The following is an 18,325-nucleotide window of genomic DNA, read 5'->3' on the forward strand; positions in this document are numbered from 1 at the left end:
CCAATCCGGACCTTCTTCCCTTTTCCCTCCAGGCTCCTTGGAGGCGCCCAGCGGAAGACTCCTGGGCATGCGCGGTCGTATCCTCCCCCTCGGCCGCTCAGGGCGGGCGTGGCCTCGGATCCGGGTTTCCGAGGCCGCGGAGGAGCCGTCCGTCCGAAAGGCGGGGAGAGGCATTGCTGGGGACAGAATGGCCCGGGTCCTGCCCCTGAGGCCTCCCCCTTCCCCAGAGGCTGACCCAGGAGGGGGGGGTGCCCCCCTGCACACACAGGAGCTGGGAGCCTCCAGGCCCAGGCGCTGCTCCCAGGAGGAGCCCGCCGTGGGCGGGATGGGTCAGCGGCCAAGGCCGAGCCCTCAACTTGCCGTCCCTGCCGTGGCCCCTGAAGATGTTCGGACGCAGAGGAAAACAACGCCCCCCAGGACCCCCCAGGGAGGGGGCACCTGTAATGGACAGTGGGGGGCCCAGAGGGAAGACGTCCTGCAATCTCAGCAACGGGGAAGCTTGTGACCGTCCTCGAACTTGTCAGGTGTGAGCCCGGGTGTGGCCACCTGAACTGCGAGCCGCCTCACCTTGTCTGCTCTGCTGGACTCTGACTCTGGACAGAGCAGTTCTACTTAAGACGGCATTTGCCATCAGAATTATTACAAACAATAGGATTCTTTCACATGCAAGTGGCAGAAACTCATCTCAAAGTGCTTAAGCCTCAGAGGGGACTCAGCTTAGGTCCTTTATGAGACTAAGACGGAGGCTTCAGGAACAGCTGGATCAAGGGTGCAGATACCAGGATTTTGTTTCTTGCTGTCTTTCAGCTTTACTGCTTCCTCTACAGGGGAAGATACCTTAGCTCTCACAGCATCTCCAAAAGGGACGCAATGGCTGTTGGCACCCCCAGATTATAGGATTCTTGGTGCTTGTGATTGATTTCAGCAGGAGAGAAGTCCCCTGTTTCTTAGTGTCTATATTTGTCTGTGGAAGGGGGCTGGGCCTGGGCCAGCTGGGGTCTCATGCCCACCGCTATACTGAGGGGTTGAAGGTCATTCCCATGTTGAGGAGGGCAGTTCCCAGAAGGCAAGAGAAGGGGGCCAGAGATGCTGAGTGAACCAACTGGGTTCACTGCTGGGTGTTTGGAGACCAGCCTCCCACAGGGGACGAGTTACAGGGGCACCTGCTGAGAGGTCGGAGACAGGGACCAGCGGAGACGGAGGAGGAATATTGAAAGAAAGAAAAAAAAAAGAGCCTCTAAAAACCCCACACACCAACAACCTCAGAACTCTGACTCTGAAACTTGGAAATGTTACCTAAATTCTGACAAGAAAGGGCTTGTACATCTCTTTGTGTTCAGAATCGGCTGCTGGAGAACACAGAGCTTTCTCGAAGCTGTGCCCTACAGATTCATTTCGGATTTGACATTTAGAAGAATGTTCCACCCACGGCTTTTCTTTGCGAGACGAGAGTATCTGTGAACTTAATATTCAGGTGGATAAATAGATTGCTTGGAGAAAATGATCCCCTCTGAAATGCTGTCCCCTGGCACTTTTCTTTTTGTCTTGTTTTGTTTTGTTTTCTTTAGGAGAACTGTGAGGGAAAGAAAGCAAAATGCAGAAATCCTCTCTGATATCCTCACTGCCCACCATGTTCCCAGCTCAGATGAGGCGTGAGTTCTCTCCGTCCCCACCCTGCTGCCTCTGGGTGGCTGTTCACCCGGAGCCCAAAGAAGTGACTCCTCACGGTGCATGGGTGAAGTTGGGGGGGAGAAAGCTGTGGTTTTGTTTTCGCCGGCTTTCAACTGAATTGTAGCATTTCCTTTGATTCTTGAGTGGAAGCAAGAACTCAGAGCAGCATTAGCAGGACTGGGGATTTTAGCACCAGCGGGATCACAGGTGTTTCATACCACGTGATTACTCTTGTGGAATCTGGAAGGAATGGTTCCTGATCATCTCTGCCCTGAAATTGCAATCATTATCAGACCTGCCACTGGATCTTACTACGAATGCACGAGAAAAGAGCACACACGTTGCTTTTCCACACTTACAATTCTACGCCCATTTTGATATTTGTGGGGCTTTTTTTTTTTTTTGTCATCCTTCCGAATTTTGTTTTACGCATTTCAGCATACGATTCTGGGAAGGGGTCCGTGAGCCTCGCTGGCCTGCTGAAGGGAGCCACGGCGTCGCCCGGCCACCAGCTCTGTGCTGTGAGTCTGACATGTGTTATTAGGGGAGCCCTCACACGCACGCTGTGAGGTGGGTATTAACAATCCCCCCCCCTCAACTTAACAGATGGAAAGACCGAGTCTCGAAGGATGGATACCTTCCCCAAGGAATGTATCAGAGCCACCAGCGGCAGAGTTGGAATTCGACTCCAGAACACCTGGCCCCCTCCTCCTGACCACCCCACCCGCTACCCGCCTTCAGACACCCGGGAGGCCCCTCTCCTCCCAGAAGCTGCTCTCCCTGAATCACCGGTGAGCGGGGTTTGCCTGAAGTAATTGATTGAACGTTACCCAGAAGCGGAAGCCAACCAAAGAGAGACGGGTAAGTGTTCGGTTCACCATATTTAAAACTTTTCATTTTAGAGAGAGAGAGCGTGCGTGCGTGAGCCAGGGAGAGGGCCAGAGGGAGAGAGAGAGAGAATCTCAGGCAAGGCTCCACGCCCCTCATGGAGCCCGACGCGGGGCTGGATCTCACGACCCTGGGATCACGACCCGAGCCGAAATCAAGAGTTTGATGTTCAACAGACGGAGCCTCTCAGGCGCCCCCAGCTCACCTGATTTTTCAGAGGCAAACACAGAGCGCTACCCTCCTTCTTGTTACTTAGCAAGCACGTTGCAAGTGCTCCCGGGTCAGGGAGAATGTTCGCGTGCGTCCAAGTGCACAGCGCCTGCCTCACGCTTCATCTGTGCAGGACTGGGTGAGACACTGGACAGATACGCTGGGGCCAGAAGAGGAGGCGAGGAAGGAAAGGCGGGAGCAGGCTGGGAAAGGAGAGGGCAGAGAGGCAAATAGACAGACTGTTGTTCATGGGCAAGTCAGAGAAGGAAAGGGGCCCAGACCCGCTCTTCCAGAGACATGGGTTCAAATCCTGCTCCGGCCTCACCAGCTCTGTGAACCGTGTTCTTAGACGGAGACCTCACCCCTGCCTCAGAGATGAGTGCAGGGTTGTCAACTCTGTGTGTAGACACAGAGCGGGGCCTGGCCCTCGGGCGCCCGGTCCGTGGGGACACAGGTGATGAGGGCCTGATGTCACCTGGCATCCTGAGCCATTGCAGGCTTGGGCTTCGGGGACAGAACTTTGGTCAGCGGCTTATCTCAGTCCCGTGTGTTGCCCACCGAAAACCGCTCTCCGTTCTCCACCTGCTCTTTGCTCGGAAACCATCCCCGTCTGGCGGATCAGGCGCCCGCAACGGCTGCCATCAGCCAGGCACTGCGGCACCGGGGCCGGCACGACGGTCCCGAGAGCGCAGGACCACCCGGCCGTGAGCCAGCACCTTTGCCCCTTAGCACCCGGAGAGGTGATGTGTTGTTCCAGCTCATTCCGCGGACACGCTCAGCATCCTCAGAGCGACCCCCAAATCGCGGAGGGAGAGTTTCTGTGCCGGTCTTCTGACCCTGGGCTTGAACAACAACTTGGTTTCTCATTTCACAGCCGCACTGTCCTTTCCAGAAAACCCAGCCCTGTCCGTCCCTGGCTCTCACTTCCCGGCACCCTCACTTGCGCAGCTTAGAAACGGTAAGCAGCATGTTCCTCTTCCAAACATACTTTGGCGAAATATGCATGGCTCTGAAAACAAGGCCTGGCCACCTCCCGGGTGGAGCCCTGGGGAACTTGTCTCCTTGGTCTCCTATTCTTGATAACCTGACCCGGCCGCCTGCCCAGGTACAGATTCCCTGCCCTGGGCGTGTGGCCGGTTCTCTGAGCTCCATGCCTGCTGGGGACGAGGGGCGAAGAGCATGCTGGCACCACGAGCTCAGGAGGGAAGGCACACGGTCCCCCAGGCCAGTGGCCGCGGCAGGATGTCTTTCCCGGGTGACTCACCCAGACTCACATGGGTCCCACGTCCCTGGGCGCCAGCTGGGCCCAGATGGCCAAGAGGGGAGGCAGGGTCTTTCCACAGCTTTGCTCAGGATTGATGCTCAAGCCCCAGCCGAGGGACAGGGCGTCCTCGTCAGAAGGCTTGGCACAGGCTCTCTTTACGAAGGGACTTACCCACGATTGTGGAATGGATGTGGCCTCACATTAAGATGTTTTATGACTCTGATTAAGCAGGAGGGGGGAGCTGGAGAGAGGTGGTGATTAATCCTCCCACGGAGGAGCTGGCCCCCATCATCCCCGCTAGACAGAGAGGCTGGACAGCAGGGGATGATTGCCGCTCCCCAAAGAGAAGAAGCCCAGTTTCCACCCGGGGTGTGGGGGGTGAGCCTCGGGCCTGCTGGGCGGGCGCTTTGCGTGTGTTCCCGGGTGGCCCGTGTATGGGCCCTCAGAGGGTCAGACACCTTGTGTAAGACAGAGGACGCCTGTGCCCTGGGACGGCAGTCCCTGAGGGGTCCTGGATGCCCCCTTTGAGACAGGTGCGAGGAGGAATCCCAGGAGGACAGAGCCCATGACGTTCCTCAGGGTCTCTGGTGTGGGCCCCACGGGAAGGCTCCTTGACAGCCAGGCCCCGAGCAAGTCCCTGTTTCTTGCAGGAAGAGTGTTTCCTTCCTGGCCTGGTTCCCCTCTCTGCTTGGCCCAGAAGGCTCAGGACTAAATTTGGGAGTCCGTGTTGTGAGTTCTTGAATTCCCATAACGTACACAGGGCATTCTGGCCCCTCCTCGCCCATCTTTCCATCTTAGCTCCGTGCTCTGATCACTCAGGCATTCGTGTTTCTGGTGTTCGTCGTAGGGCACACACCTCTGGGTACGTCTCCCATCCTCGTGGAATGAGGTCAAGGGTAATAATGGGCTTGTCTGTCTGTCTGTCCTTCCTGGCTGGGGATGTCTGTGGTGTGTCCATGCACGGGACTGTCCATATCGTCAGAGGAAACCCTCTCACCGATCCCTCCAGAAGGAGAAAAAGAGGGGTCAGGCACTGGACATGAAGTTGTAGAGACAACCCACGTGCCCACAGGGGCTGGTAAATGGGGTCTTTGTACACAAGACTCTCTTCGGTCTCTCAAAGGAATGAACTAGAGTTGCGACTCTCAACGTGAACAATTCTCCAGAACGGACGACTGAGCCAAAGATCAAGTTCCAGAAGAATATATATGAGATGATATTATTCAAAACCCTTTTTAAAAATTTGAAGTGCTTTTCAGCAGTGTTTGTTGGCTTATTTGTTTTTTGTTTTTTCTTTTTTTTTTGTTCGATGGCACTCTGGTCACTGAAATGAGGATGTCTGGCTTCTCAGAGGTCAGGACCTGCCTTGAAGGACCCCAGTCCTTCCTACTTTTTCCAATGGTTCACCTTCATCTGTGGGAATTGAGCACTGGGTCCAGGGGCACAGACTGTGGTCTTTGCCAACACACCAAGTAAAGCCATTTGGGGACACAGGAAAGCCCCCTTTCGGGGTTCCATCAGGAGAGAGCCCTCATCCATGAACAGGGATGGGGCTTCGTCCGGGACCACTCAAGGGAGACTGGGAACTGTGGCCGGGCTCACCTTGGGCACAGAGTCTGAGAGGGGGCCCACTTCATGCTTGTCGCGAGGGCGATTCTCAGAAAACAAAACCAGAAAGGACCAAGGGTCGGTGAGGATGTGGAGAAATCGGAACACTTGTGCTTTGCTCGTGGGCGTGTAGATGCAGCCACCGTGGCAAACCATAGGAAGCTTCCTCGAAGAATTAAAGATAGAATGACTGTAGGGTCCAGCAAGTCTGCATATACACTCCAAGGAACTAAAGGCAGATGCTCAAAACAGATATTTGCACACCGATGTTCATGGCTGCATTATTCGCAACATCCAGAAGGTGGAATGCCCACTGATGGGCCCGCGGATAAACTAAATGTGGTCTAGCCACACGATGGGATACTATTCAGGCTGAAAAAAAAGAACGTAATTCTGACACGCTACAGCAGGGACGAACCTTGGAAACATCGTGCTCAGCAAAACAGGCCAGTCCCAAAGGACAGACGCTGTCTGATTCTGCTCAGTGAGGTGTCTGGAGTAGTCAGGTTGTTAGACACAGAGAGGAGGCCAGAGGTCGCGGGGGGCTGGGTTGCAGTTTGCGAAGACGGAAACTTCTGGCGATGGATGGCGGGGATGGTTGCACCACAATGGGAATGTGCTTAACGCCGCTGAATTTTACACTTAAAAAGTAGGTAAAATGGAAAATCATATATGTATGTTTTGTAATCATAACAAATTTAAGCGATGCCAAAAAATCTCAGTAATCAAGGCAAATATATGCATTAAGAAGCGGGCGAAGGCATGGCTTTCCTTCCGTGATTTTGCTTCGTCCGTTTTTTTCATTTCGTTGTTCCATGTGTGATGGCCAGAGGATTCTTTCGGCTCTGTCATCTGGCCTGATAAACTCTGATGATTAAAGTTTCCCTGACACAGCTGTATTCCCTGGTTCACGGGAAACCGAACCAGAGAGGGACTTGGGCACATTTTGGGGCGGTGGGGGTCTTCTTCCTCCAGGGAAGGGCCAGGGTCACCACCTGCCTCTTGGTCAGGGTCAGCTCCTTCAGGCTGGGACCTTGTCTGTCCTGTTCAGAGCAGTACCCGAATCTGCCTGGTGCCTGGCACATAGAAGGTGCTTAATAAATCAGGGCTGAGTGAGCCAGGCAATGAAGGAATGAAAAATAAAAGTCTAACTAACATGTAACCCTTTATAAAGTACACACAACCTTTCTCGCAGACGTCCTTGAAACTTACACTCGGGGTAATTGCTGGATGAAAAGTTGGTGGTTGAAATGGGAAAGCATTATAGGGTTGTGATGCTTTAAAAACCATACCTTAAGGGGCACTTGGGTGGGTTAAGCATCTGACTCTTGATTTCAGCTCAGATCATGATCTCACAGTTCATGAGTTCCGGCCCCAGGTTGGGCTCTTCACCGACAGTGTGGTGCCTGCTTGGGATTCTTTCTCCTTTTCTCTCTGCTTCTCCACCGCTCTCTCTCTCTCTCTCTCTCTCTCTCTCAAAATAGTTTAAAAATCCTGTATCTTAAGTATTTATATTTGTAAATCTTCAGTGGAGGTGGACACAGTCAAATACATTTTCTTTAACCACAAAAGAGGTGAACATATAATTTGTCACCAAGTACTTAGACGTAAGATGTATTTGCATTTGATGTGTCCCTTAAATGTACAGACCGTTGAGCTGTCAGACGTCTGCTCATGGGATAGATGAGCTCATGTGCACGGTCTGAAGGGGTCTACTTATCTTCTTCCTTGCAAAGCTGTTTCTGTGCCTGGTCGGAGTGGTGCCCCCATGGCTGGCTTCCCCAAGAGGCACCTCAAGTTCATTGTGCTCCTCTGAGATGGCCCCTGTAGGATAGGAGCCCCGGACAAGGTAAGGGGAACAGTGTGTGTGTGCACAGAGTATGCATCCGTTCTGCCTCCTCCTCCTGCCCTCCCAGCTTTGAGCTTCCGGGCTGCGGAAAGCTAACTACACGACTTGCCTGGCTCACCCAGTCCAGGCTGTTTGGTGCCCTGTGTTTTCGCCTGTGCCCTGTCTTCTGCCGGAAACGCCCCTCCCCCTTCACTTTTCCCCTCTCCTACCCCACACTCACCTAAAGGTCCTTGGCCCTCCATGTCTGGTCCCGGTATCGAGAGCACATGGGGGAATCGCGGGGTCTCAGCTCCTCCCCCCATCACCTGATGAGTCAGAACCTTCTGTGACAAGGTCTTCAAGTGATTCAGACGCCCCTTGAAGCGCGGAAGCACCATCAGTGACTCCTGCTCATCCGTCAGTGTTCGGCTCAGAGGCCACCTCCTCCAGAGAGCCCTCCCGGCCTGCTCCCCGCCCCCAGCCTGCAGCAGGGGCAGTTGGAGAGCCGGGGTGGCCCGGCAACTGGCGCGCAGGCCACCTTCGCCAGCACTTTGCGTCCCCAAGCGTCTGTCTTCTGTGCCCGTGACTCTGCGGAAGGACGCGTATCGTCTGTCGTGGTTCTGCCGGGGTCGGCGCTCCGGAGTCTGAGCGCCCGCTTGGGAATCCTCCCCCTGCACTCAGGCCCCTCCTGTAGCCGTGCTTGGGGTCCCTGTTGTGGGAGCCCCTGGGAGGGGAGACCACCTGCTCGCGAGGGCTTCGGGTGCGGTGGGAGCGTGGTGGGAGCCCAGACCGACGTGCCTGCCGCGGACTCCCCTCCTCGGAAAGCTGGCTTCCTGCTGGAACGGTCCGCGCCCTCCTGAGTGTTCAGGGCTCCCCGTAGAGATTCTTCTAAGGGCTCCCCGGGGACGTGCGGACAGCCCTCGGGGTTCTCAGGAAAGATATGAAGCCTTCTTCCTGGCTCTCCTCTGAGCACACCCCCAGCTGCCCAGACACAGCCCCAGTCTGTCCTCACCCATCACCATGATGAGCACCCAGTGCTCCATGTGGACGCCGTGAGCCCCCTCCCCCTCCCCCATGTCCCCTGTCCTCACAGCCTGGGAGATCTGTGTAGGACACACATCACACACGTCCCCAGCGGCCACCCTCTCCCTCCAGGCCTACCCCTGCCCCTGGCATCCCCCCCTGCACCACAGAGACGTCTGTGCAGTTGCCCTGCCCCCCCATCCCCTTCCCTGTCACCTTTGCCCCAGTTCCCCTGCCCCAGAAGCACAGCCCTCAAGCCTTTATACTCTTGTTCTCTCTGCCTGGAACGTTCTGCCCCCTCCCCTCCCAGGCTACCTCCTGTTAGCTTTACTCTCAGCCTGAATGTCACCTCCGGGTGTGATCTCTGACCCTGGTTAGCCATCACCCTATTGGAACCGTCTACAGAGCAGAGATTACCATCCTTTGTCCCTTTGGTCTTTGTCACCTGGCCTTGCCCCTCCTACAGCGTAAGCTCCGGGGTCCACGGGCTCACTGGGGTGTCCTTTCCATCACTGCCTCCCATGCACTGGAACACACATCATAGAAGCTGCACAGACATTTACTAAATAAACAGATGTGAATGAAGGAAGTAACACGCACACACTTTGCATCCAATAGAGTCAAGGGTGCTGGTCCTTCTCCGAATTGCGTCTGGACCCCGTCTGCCTGCTCTGTGCCCGAGGCTGACCCCTCTGCCTGCGTTCCCAGTCCCCCGGGGGGCCGTCCCTCTCCAGCAGTCCGGGGGGGACCGGAGGACAGAGGGGGCATTTCCCTGTTCCCTGGACAGCCCCCACTGGGCTCAGCTGAGGCCACATCCCTCTCCTCCCTCCGGACGAGGTGGGGCCAGGTTCCCCCGGTGCTGGTGGCTGGGAGCCCGCCTCCTAGGTCCCGCCCTCATCCGTGCTGGAGCTGGGGACTAGCTCCCGCCTCGTCGTCCTCCGCACCCTGGGGGAGAAGTGCTCCTGGCTGGGACCCTGGCTGATACACGGGCACCTGCTTTCTGGGGATGAGGTCAAGGGGTCTTTCCTCTGTCTACACATCGCACACACACGTTGTTGCTTTCCAGTTACTTATTCATCTAAAAACAACTTTTAAAATTTTCAATTCTGTTGTTACGTTTTCAGGTACTCAAGAAAGAACTACAAGAGCCTAGATTCTACACATGTGCACGTGCGTGTGCCTGTGTGTGTGTGTGCGTGCGTGTGTGCACGCACAGGTGCATGGGAGTGTGTGTTTGCCATCGAGAGAAAACTTTTTTTGACTGCATAAAATTTATAAGTGTTCAACAACAGCATCTTAAAACCACAAAGATTAAGAAAAAAATGACAGAACAAGAAAGAAATGGTTGCAAATTCTTGAGTTTTCCCATCTATAAATTTAGGACTAAACTAATCCTATGAATTTAGGACGAAAATATAAATGTAGCGCTAAAATATAAACGGGGGACTACGCTAATAACAACTTTGTGCAAGTTTGAGTGGGATGTGGTTTACGTTTTTTTCTCATTGTTTTTAAAACCAACCGAATGTTATTCATGTAAATATTAGGTGACTTCTGCAGATTTGCGACCCTAGTCCTAGGGCGCAGAAGTGGTCTTGTTTTGGACATTTTTATGTCCGGCCTTATTCTATGTCAACCTTAGAGAATGTCTGAAGGACGAGTGGTGTCAGTTTAAATCAAAACGCAATACTTCCATGTTTCTAAAGCGTCTGAGGGGGAAATCATGTATTCGTGAGAGCATTCACGCAGCTATATTAATATGATGCCGCGGTAAAGCTATGCTGCTCCCCTAGGAAGACAAGTATAGCACGAGTGTAACGACAGCAGCATAAGGAAAGCGAGGACGATCAGAAATTTGTCGCAGAAATGCGTGCAGGTGTGCGTGGGGGTGTGGGTGTTCTGGGCCCCGCTGCCCTGAGCTGAGTCAATCCCACAGGCGACCCCGGATCCCTGAGCCCTCACAGTGGGGACCCTGGTGACCCAGGGGACCCCCCGACCTTCCCGGCCTCTCTGGGCTGCGGGGGGAGCAGCGGGAGCGAAAGGGCCCCTCGGGAAAGGCTGGCAGCTGGACTCCTGGCGGGCCAGCAGCTGCCTGATGTGGTCGTTTTCTGCCCTTAGCGCCTCGAGCTTCCTCTTGGTGGACACGGCTGCCGCCCAGCTCTTCTGGGCTCTGTCCCAGTGGGCGAGGACCTCCTGGTGACAGTAGCGGGAGTTTCTCTCCAGCTCTGGGCCCACGTCCTGGGCCATCTTCTTGTAGAGGTTGCGAAGCTGGTACGTGCAGTTTATGTCTCTATACAGGTTGGCCCTCTTGATTTCCAAGCACCGCGCTTCCTCTCGAAACCATTTCTTGTGACACTGAAGGATGTGCTCGTCCCGTGCATCCTGCAGGCTCTGAAGTTGGAGCGTCAGCTGCTGAATCTCACTCTCAAGCTGGGAATTTTCACGCTGCAGGGTGGCTTCCTCGGTTTGGAGACTGTTTGCCTGTCCTGTTGGCTCTGCAGTCAGGTGCTGGTCTTCCCGCCGCTGTCTGGCTCTGTCTCGATGCCCCCCCTTCGGGACCCCGAGGGGACACAGTGACGCCAGCATCACCAGCGACATCCTTCAGATCACCTGCTGCCCGCTGCAGGGGACGATGGCCATTCCCCGCTGCCCCCCGTGCTCGACGTCCCCGCTCCCGGCGGCCCCGCCATCTCCAGGGAGGTCAGGTGAGGGGATGGCCCGCAGCAGGTGCTCAGCCCCAGGCCGTGACGGGCCTGCTTGATCTTTCAGGCCCTGCTCCCCGCGTGCCTTCACCCGCTCCAGCCTTTCTTCCCCCTCCCTTTCCTGACCTCTCTGCCTCCGTCTCGAAATTTCTTGGTTGAGCGTTTCCGGACTTTCTGGACAATGAGGGTTTTCGCCCCGATTATGCGTTATTTCCTTCCGACCTTGTTCTCAATCTTTCTCCGATGCCCTCAAGATGGCATTTTCATCAGTGACTTGGGGAAGTGTAGGAGGCTGGCTCTCGTGTGCCTGTTTCACAAAGCCAACGGAGTCCCGCAGTGAGGCGCTGCTCAGGTGTGTGCCCGTCGCCGAGGAGCACGGGATTTGTGAGGTGAGCGGGGGCGGCCCGAGGGCGTCATCGGCCCGTGAGGCTGGGCCAGGGCTCTCACGGCGTCCTCCGCAGGCCTCACCGCGGGCTGGACACCTCTCGCCCAGTGTCTTCGTGCTTCTGGGACTGTGTTGTCTCCTCACTGTCAGAACCAGCACCACAGCACATGCCAGCACAGCCCCGGGAAACTCGGGGTGTCTCAGGCTTCCAGAAATCCCCTCCCCGCATCGCACAGGTGCTTCAGGACCAGCTGAAACGCGCATCCCGTGGCCGACGGCGGGCCCTGCATGGCTGCGCGGGCCTCCACGCCTCGGCCTCCGACCACAGCACTGCCTCTGAGGGCCAGCGTCCTGTGGTTCCCAACTGACCACTCGGGAGAGTTCCGTCTCTAAGGTAAACAAGTGCTCGGCAACCGGGGCACGTCGGTTGGGCTGGGGGGAGGGGAAGCCAACCAGTTTCTAGAAAACAGCTCTGCTTAACTTTGCTGACGTAGAACGTGGTCTCACTTACACAAGCACCGGGGGAGGCGGGAGGGGCGGATCCCAGCCAGGAGCTCGGCCCATCTGGCCCGACGGCAAACCTAGGCGGTCAAAGCAGAGCCAGGCAGGGTCCCTCTCTGTGCACTGGGGAAGTCGGGGCAGAGTGTCAGGTTCCCGGGCGAGGCCCACCGTCCTGACTCGAAGTTTCCCTCTGCTCCAGGGACTCCTGGTCCTGCCCGCAAAGGTCCCAGGGATCTCCCTCCTTGGAGGCTCCCTCCCTCCTTTCTGTGGTCACTGTGAGCGGGCAGGTCACTCTGGGTCTGTCCCCAAAGCTACTAAGGGACCAGGATTCCAATCCTAACAACTGGGGAGAAATCAGGAACTGGCAGGGTCTTACAATGTCGTGGGTTCTGTGCAGCCAGCCTGTCCTTGTTCAATCCTGGTGCTCCTGTGAGGGGGTAATGCTTCTACAGGGTGACGCAGTGGCCATTTCCCTCGTGTGGCCCTCCATCCACAGCCATGTCTCCCGCGGTGCCCGGGGGAGGGCCCCCAGTCCAGCGAGTCACCTCGGAAGTGGGCCCCTGGAGGGGCCCAGTATCTCTGCGGCAGAGTCCGGCTCCGAGCCCCTCGTCCGTCCCCTGGGACCCTGATGGAAGAGGCCGTTCCCACTCTCCTTGTCTGAGAGGGGAAGAGAGAAGTCAGTAAGGCTGGTCAGGTGTCCCGAGGGGTTCCAGGCTTAGGCTGTGGGGGCCCTCTGGATGGACAGAACAAGTACTCTGAGCAGGTTTGATGATGAGGGAGGAGGTGGCCCATGGTCTGAAGCGAGAGCTGTTTAAGTAGACTTTTTAAAAATTATTTATTTATTTTGAGAGAGAGAAAGAGAGCATTTGTGCATAATTGGGGAGGGGCAGAGAGAGGGAGAGAGAGAGAGAATCCCAAGCATGTTCTGTGTTGTCAGCACACAGCCTGACTAGGGGCCAGATCCCACAACCCGTGAGATCTTGAACTGAGCCAAAATCAAGGGTCGGACTCTTAACCAGCTGAGCCACCCAGGTGCCCCTAGATTTTATTTTTTGTAGTTAATTTTACGTTTGAAGAAAAATAGAATGGAACGTATGGAGAGTTCGCATATACCCCCTTGCCTCCCTTGTTAAGAACCCCCTACTGTTGACAACTCGCATTAGTGTAGTATGTCCATACTAGTGATGAAGCAGCATTGGTATATTATTATCATCTAAAGTCCATAACTTACATTAGGAATCACTGTCTGTGTTGTGCATTCTCCGGTGTTTGACAAATACACTCTGTCATAAGTGTACCGGTCCAGAGTCTACAGAATAGTTTTGCTGCCCTGAAAATCCCCCAGGGCTCCCCCTGTTCATTCCTCCCTCCTTCCCTCCCTCCCTCCCCCTGAGCCCCTGGTCATTTTCCTTGCTCTGTATTCAGCTTGTGTGACATTAATACAATGATCCCAGCTTTTTAAAATTACTGTCACTGTGGTATACCTTTCTCTATCCCTGTACTCTTAATCTGTGTCTTTATAGTGAAAGTAAGTTTCTTGTAGATAACATAGAGTTGGGTCTTGTGTGTGTGTGTGTGTGTGTGTGTGTGTGTGTGTGTGTGTGTGTGTTTATCCATTCAGTCTCTGTCTTTTAATTCATATATTTAGACCATTAACATTTAAAGTGATTCTCAATATTTGTGGGTTGATACCTATCACATTTCTGACTGTTTTCCTTTGTCACCCTTGTTCTGTTTCTTTTTTTTTAAACTCCTTTTCTGCATTCTGTGGTTTTAGTTGAGCAATTTATAGGATTTTGTTTTACCTTCTCTCTTGGAATCAAACTTCTTTTAATAATTTATAGTAGTTGGGGCACCTGGGTGGCTCGGTTGGTTAAGGGTCCAACTCTTGATCTCGGCTTGGGTCATGACCTCACAGTTTGTAAGTTCAAGCCCCCCATCAGGCTCTGTGCTTATGGTGCAGAGCCTGCTTGGGATTCTGTCTCTCCTTCTCTTTGCCCCTCCCTTGCTTGTGCTCCCTCTCAAGATAAAAATAAATAAACTTTAAAAAATTAAAATAATTTGTAATAGTTGCCCTTGAATTTGTAGTGTACCTCTACCACTGGCCCAAGTCCGTGTGCAAGGACCGGCATCCCCAGGTCTGCTTCTGCTGATTTTAACTTCTTTAGTGTTGGGAGATGTTATGGGTTGAACTACGTTCTTGAAGAATTCAAATATTGAAGTCCTCACTCCCAGGACCTCAGAATGGGACCTTACTTATAAATGGAGTCTTTACAGAGGTAATCAAGTTAAAGTCACGGGCCCTAATCCCGTGGGACTGTGTCCACATAGAAGAGGAAATGTGGGCAGAAACGTGTGGGGAGAGAAGGCAATATGGCGACACTGGGGAAGATGGCCAGTGACAAGACAGGGAGCAAGGCCCGGAGCAGATCCTCCCTCATAGTCCTCTGAAGGGAATCTTGCCCCCCAACACCTTGCTTGGGGACTTCTGTCCTTCAGAAGTGGGAGATGACGGATTTACCTTGTTTGAGCCTCCAAGGTGGGTATTGTGTGACAGCCGCCCCAGGAAGCCGATAGAGAAGAGAAGAGACGTGGTGACCAACAGAAAGAGGGACAGGGACAGAGGCAAGCAGAGGGTGCTGTGTGCGCATGTGTAAGTGTGAGTGTGCATGTGTGTTTGTGCGAGGATGCATGTAAGCATGAGTGTGTGTGTGCACACACGTGTTCGGAGGATCGTCTTATTCCCGGCTGCAGGGTTGAGCTCAGAGACATATCGGTGAACTTGTGGACCCCAACACCTACCCCAGCGCCCAGTAAGGTTGATTCCTTGTCACCTCTTGTTGCAATGCCACCGCTGTCACGCACAGCTATTGGAGAAACGCCAGCCACAGGTGCAAGGGTAGCACTGGGACCCAGGCCTTGGTGCTAGATGGAACTCAGTTGCTCTTAACGTCGTTACTCCTGGGCTCCTTCACTTAACTGGCTCCTAGAAAAGCATAGAGTATCTGGCTTTCTGTGATCTCTACATTCCTAGTGGTTGACGTTTAAGAGCTGCTTGTGAATGAATGGTTGGGGGAGGGGTGAATATAAAAATGACTGAATAAAAGTTAACTAAATTGTTGGGGCTCCCCTTGGAGGGTCTTATGGGGTTCATACATTGTTTGGGGAAGCAGAAGCCTAGGCTCGTGTAAATTTGATCAGAAATACTAGTCTGATTGCTCAGGGTCTGAGAGCTCTGGCCAAGGTGCTGTGTCCGTGAGATGATGCACTCACTCCATCCCCAGGGCGGAAAGGCTAAGAACACCTGTACCACTGATGACAATGCCTAGGATGGATGGGGCAGATGAGGGTGACAGTGTTGAGAGCCCGTCCAGCCCCTCGTCTGAGGTGGGGGTGGCTCTGGGCTCCAAGCCCTGGAGGCCTTGACCACCCCCAAGCCCACGGTCAGGACAGATCAGAGGCCACTGCTGAGTCCAAAGAAGCCCCTCCAGTTTGAACATAGGGCTTTAACCTCTCCAAGCCTCCGTTCCCACATCTGTAAAATGAACGTAATGAAACCGACCTCCCGGAATCCCAGGGAGATGATGCCAATGCTATTGTATTTCACAATTGTTAATTACACATTGGTGCTGTGATGAAAAATAACCTCTTTGTTAGCCAGTTTGATGGAGTTTACGAGCAAATGGCAAAGGTGTTTCTCATGGGCTTTACGTGGAGATGGGCCACAGCGGATGCACAACCTTCTTGCTCCAGACCTCATGTTCTTTGTACCGTTTGTTGCCCCCAGCATCCCCAGGACACGTCATTTGCCAGCCAATCTGGGCCATGGGCTCCCGTGAATCAGCATTTCCAGCCCCATGCCGTGCAAACACACATGTGTGTTGAGCCCTGGCTGGAAAGTATGAAACCATAGATATGGAAACTGTTGGTGGGGGTCAGATTTGGCAATCCTGGGCTATCTTGCCACTGAACATGACTTGGGGAGGCAAGGAGGGGACAGTTACTCATAGCACATGGACAAAGGCGATGTCCATTCCAGTTGTGAAGGTGTCATCACCAGCTATGACAAAAATCATATTTCCCTGAATGTCAGATTTCAAGTAGAATCACATGTTCAAACCCTGCCCAGGCGTTTCAAAAGAATTACACAATAAGGGGTTTCCCCCTTCACTGCATTGAGCCTCACCCTTTTGTGCAGCTTTTTCAGAAAAGACAGATTAACGTCTGGCCCCGATTATGGGATTCACGCATCTGCTCAAACTAAACTAGCCGTGACCAGCTGCTGCGTGTATGAGGACTGTGTGTCCTTTGGGTAGAAGGCTCGTGGATAATTTTAAAATTCAAGGGCTGTGCACTGTGTTCAAAACAGAACAGAAGGAGGAACTGGAAGCTTGGGGGAGCCCCTGGGTAGGATTTATAATGATTTAAACAAAACGCAGCGTGGTTATCATGGCAAGAGAACAGCATCTGGAAACGGAAGGCCTAAGTCTGAGTCCTGATTGAATTAAACGCCAGCTTTCTTGCCAAACTCTGCAGCCTGGGTTTCTTCTTATGAAAACAGAGACATGATGGTCAGGAGCTGTATTTTCTTCACAGACCCCTTTGCTCATGACTTAAATGGAGACCCTCAGGTCACTAACTTCCCACAATCTTAAACAAATGATGGATTCATCCACCCATGACCGCCCCGTGACTCCACTTTATGGAGGGGAAACTGAGGCACCGTGTAATGAAGTAACATGCCCAAGGTCATGCAGCAGTGCATGAACAGTTGGGTGAGAACCATAACCCAAGGGCAGGCCACAGCATGACAAACTCTACCGTCAACTTGATGTTTCCAAAGAGGTGATGAGAGAGGTTACTGCCCTCCCCACCCACCCTGTTCCGTCTCCACCTGCTCTGTCCCCCACATTCTGTACCTCACTACCTCACCCACCCAATGGAGCAGCCCCTTCAGGCTCTGAATCATTATCGCTTTGAGTGTCCACCATTTGCAGATCTGAGGACCTCTGAGGCCTCTGCATGGGGAACAACCAGGACATGGGGTGGGCTGAGTTGTTTGCCTTTCATGACTTCAGTTTTGACTATGTTAAAAATAAACTTTTAAAATGTGAAATACACTACATCCAAAAAAGATTTAGAGAAGAACTTGGGTGGCTTGGCCAGTTAAATGTTCGACTCTTGGTCTCAGCTTGGGTCATGATCTCGTGGTTTGTGGGTTTGAGCCCCACACTGGGTTCTGCCCTGATGGCGTGGAGCCTGGTTGGGATTCTGTCTCTCCTCTCTGCTCCTCCCCTGCTTGTTCTCTCTCTCTCTCTCTCTCAAGCAAAAAAACTTAAAAAAAAGAATTGGAGTGACATATGGAAAAGGACAAAGAGTGAAGGACAGTAGGAGGACTTTGAGAATATCCATTTCACCTTATTTCCTTATCAGGTAGAACATTAGATAATCCTTGTTGTTTTACATAAAACTGCTCATCTTAACTGGCTATGAAAGGGTAAGATTGGAAGGATGGACCCTGGATCTGGAAGGAGAAAGGAAAATTCTCTTCACCTGATACCTGGCCACCTTCTGGTCCCTGTTCCACTCCGTTCTGGGTGAGCTGCTCTGCTTTCCAGAACATTTCTCAAAGTGAGGTCCACAGATATCTGTGGGGCTCTGACACCCTTTCAGATACTTTGCAAAGGCAAAGGTGTGTAAAATTGCTGGGGCCTTAGCATTAACTGTCCCAGCCATCACTGCATTCTTCACCACCATGTACTGGTAGGGAAAAAAAATACCAGTTCCATTTAAAAATGTCCTTGATAAAGGAGTAAAAAGTAATTTTATTAATGAGTGAATACACGTTTTTAACTTCTGGGTAACAGTACACACGAAGAACTGCTGCATGCTAAGGTAGATTGGTTGTCCCGGGAAATGCATCATGCATTTGTGTGAGTTGCAAGCTAAACTAACCACTTTATCCATGGACGCCATTTTTACCTGCAAGAACAACTGACAAGTTATGTTTATTCAGACTTGGGTATCTGACAGGTATTTCCTCACAAGCAAATGAAATGAGTCTGTCATTTCAAAGAAACTTAAGACTGTTGCCAATGATAAAAATTGAACTTTCAAGTGAAAATCTGAATTTCTGAAAATTTACATTGCCACTGTGAGCTTGATAGATGCTCAGTACTTTCCTGGTGAAATTGGTGATGGTGGTAATTAATGTGATTGTTTGATATTAAACATTGAAATGTGTC

The 18,325-nt window shown here is 53.0% G+C and overlaps 1 long non-coding RNA gene across 3 annotated transcripts; it reads left to right on the forward strand.

Annotated features, from left to right (window-relative positions):
* The first annotated feature begins 85 nt into the window (after positions 1 to 85).
* LOC113594418 (uncharacterized) lies at positions 86 to 7,756 on the forward strand. Of its 3 annotated transcripts, XR_008297534.1 has the most exons (6): positions 86 to 1,474; positions 1,569 to 1,652; positions 2,110 to 2,192; positions 2,278 to 2,532; positions 3,644 to 3,727; positions 7,378 to 7,756. It is a non-coding gene; the product is annotated as an uncharacterized LOC113594418 (long non-coding RNA). The 3 variants fall into 3 exon arrangements; XR_008297533.1 differs by having other exon boundaries at positions 86 to 1,652; XR_008297532.1 differs by having other exon boundaries at positions 86 to 2,192.
* The last annotated feature ends 10,569 nt before the right edge of the window (positions 7,757 to 18,325 follow it).

This window comes from Acinonyx jubatus, chromosome C2 (genome assembly GCF_027475565.1).
Source record: "Acinonyx jubatus isolate Ajub_Pintada_27869175 chromosome C2, VMU_Ajub_asm_v1.0, whole genome shotgun sequence".
Taxonomy (NCBI): Eukaryota; Metazoa; Chordata; class Mammalia; order Carnivora; family Felidae; genus Acinonyx; species Acinonyx jubatus.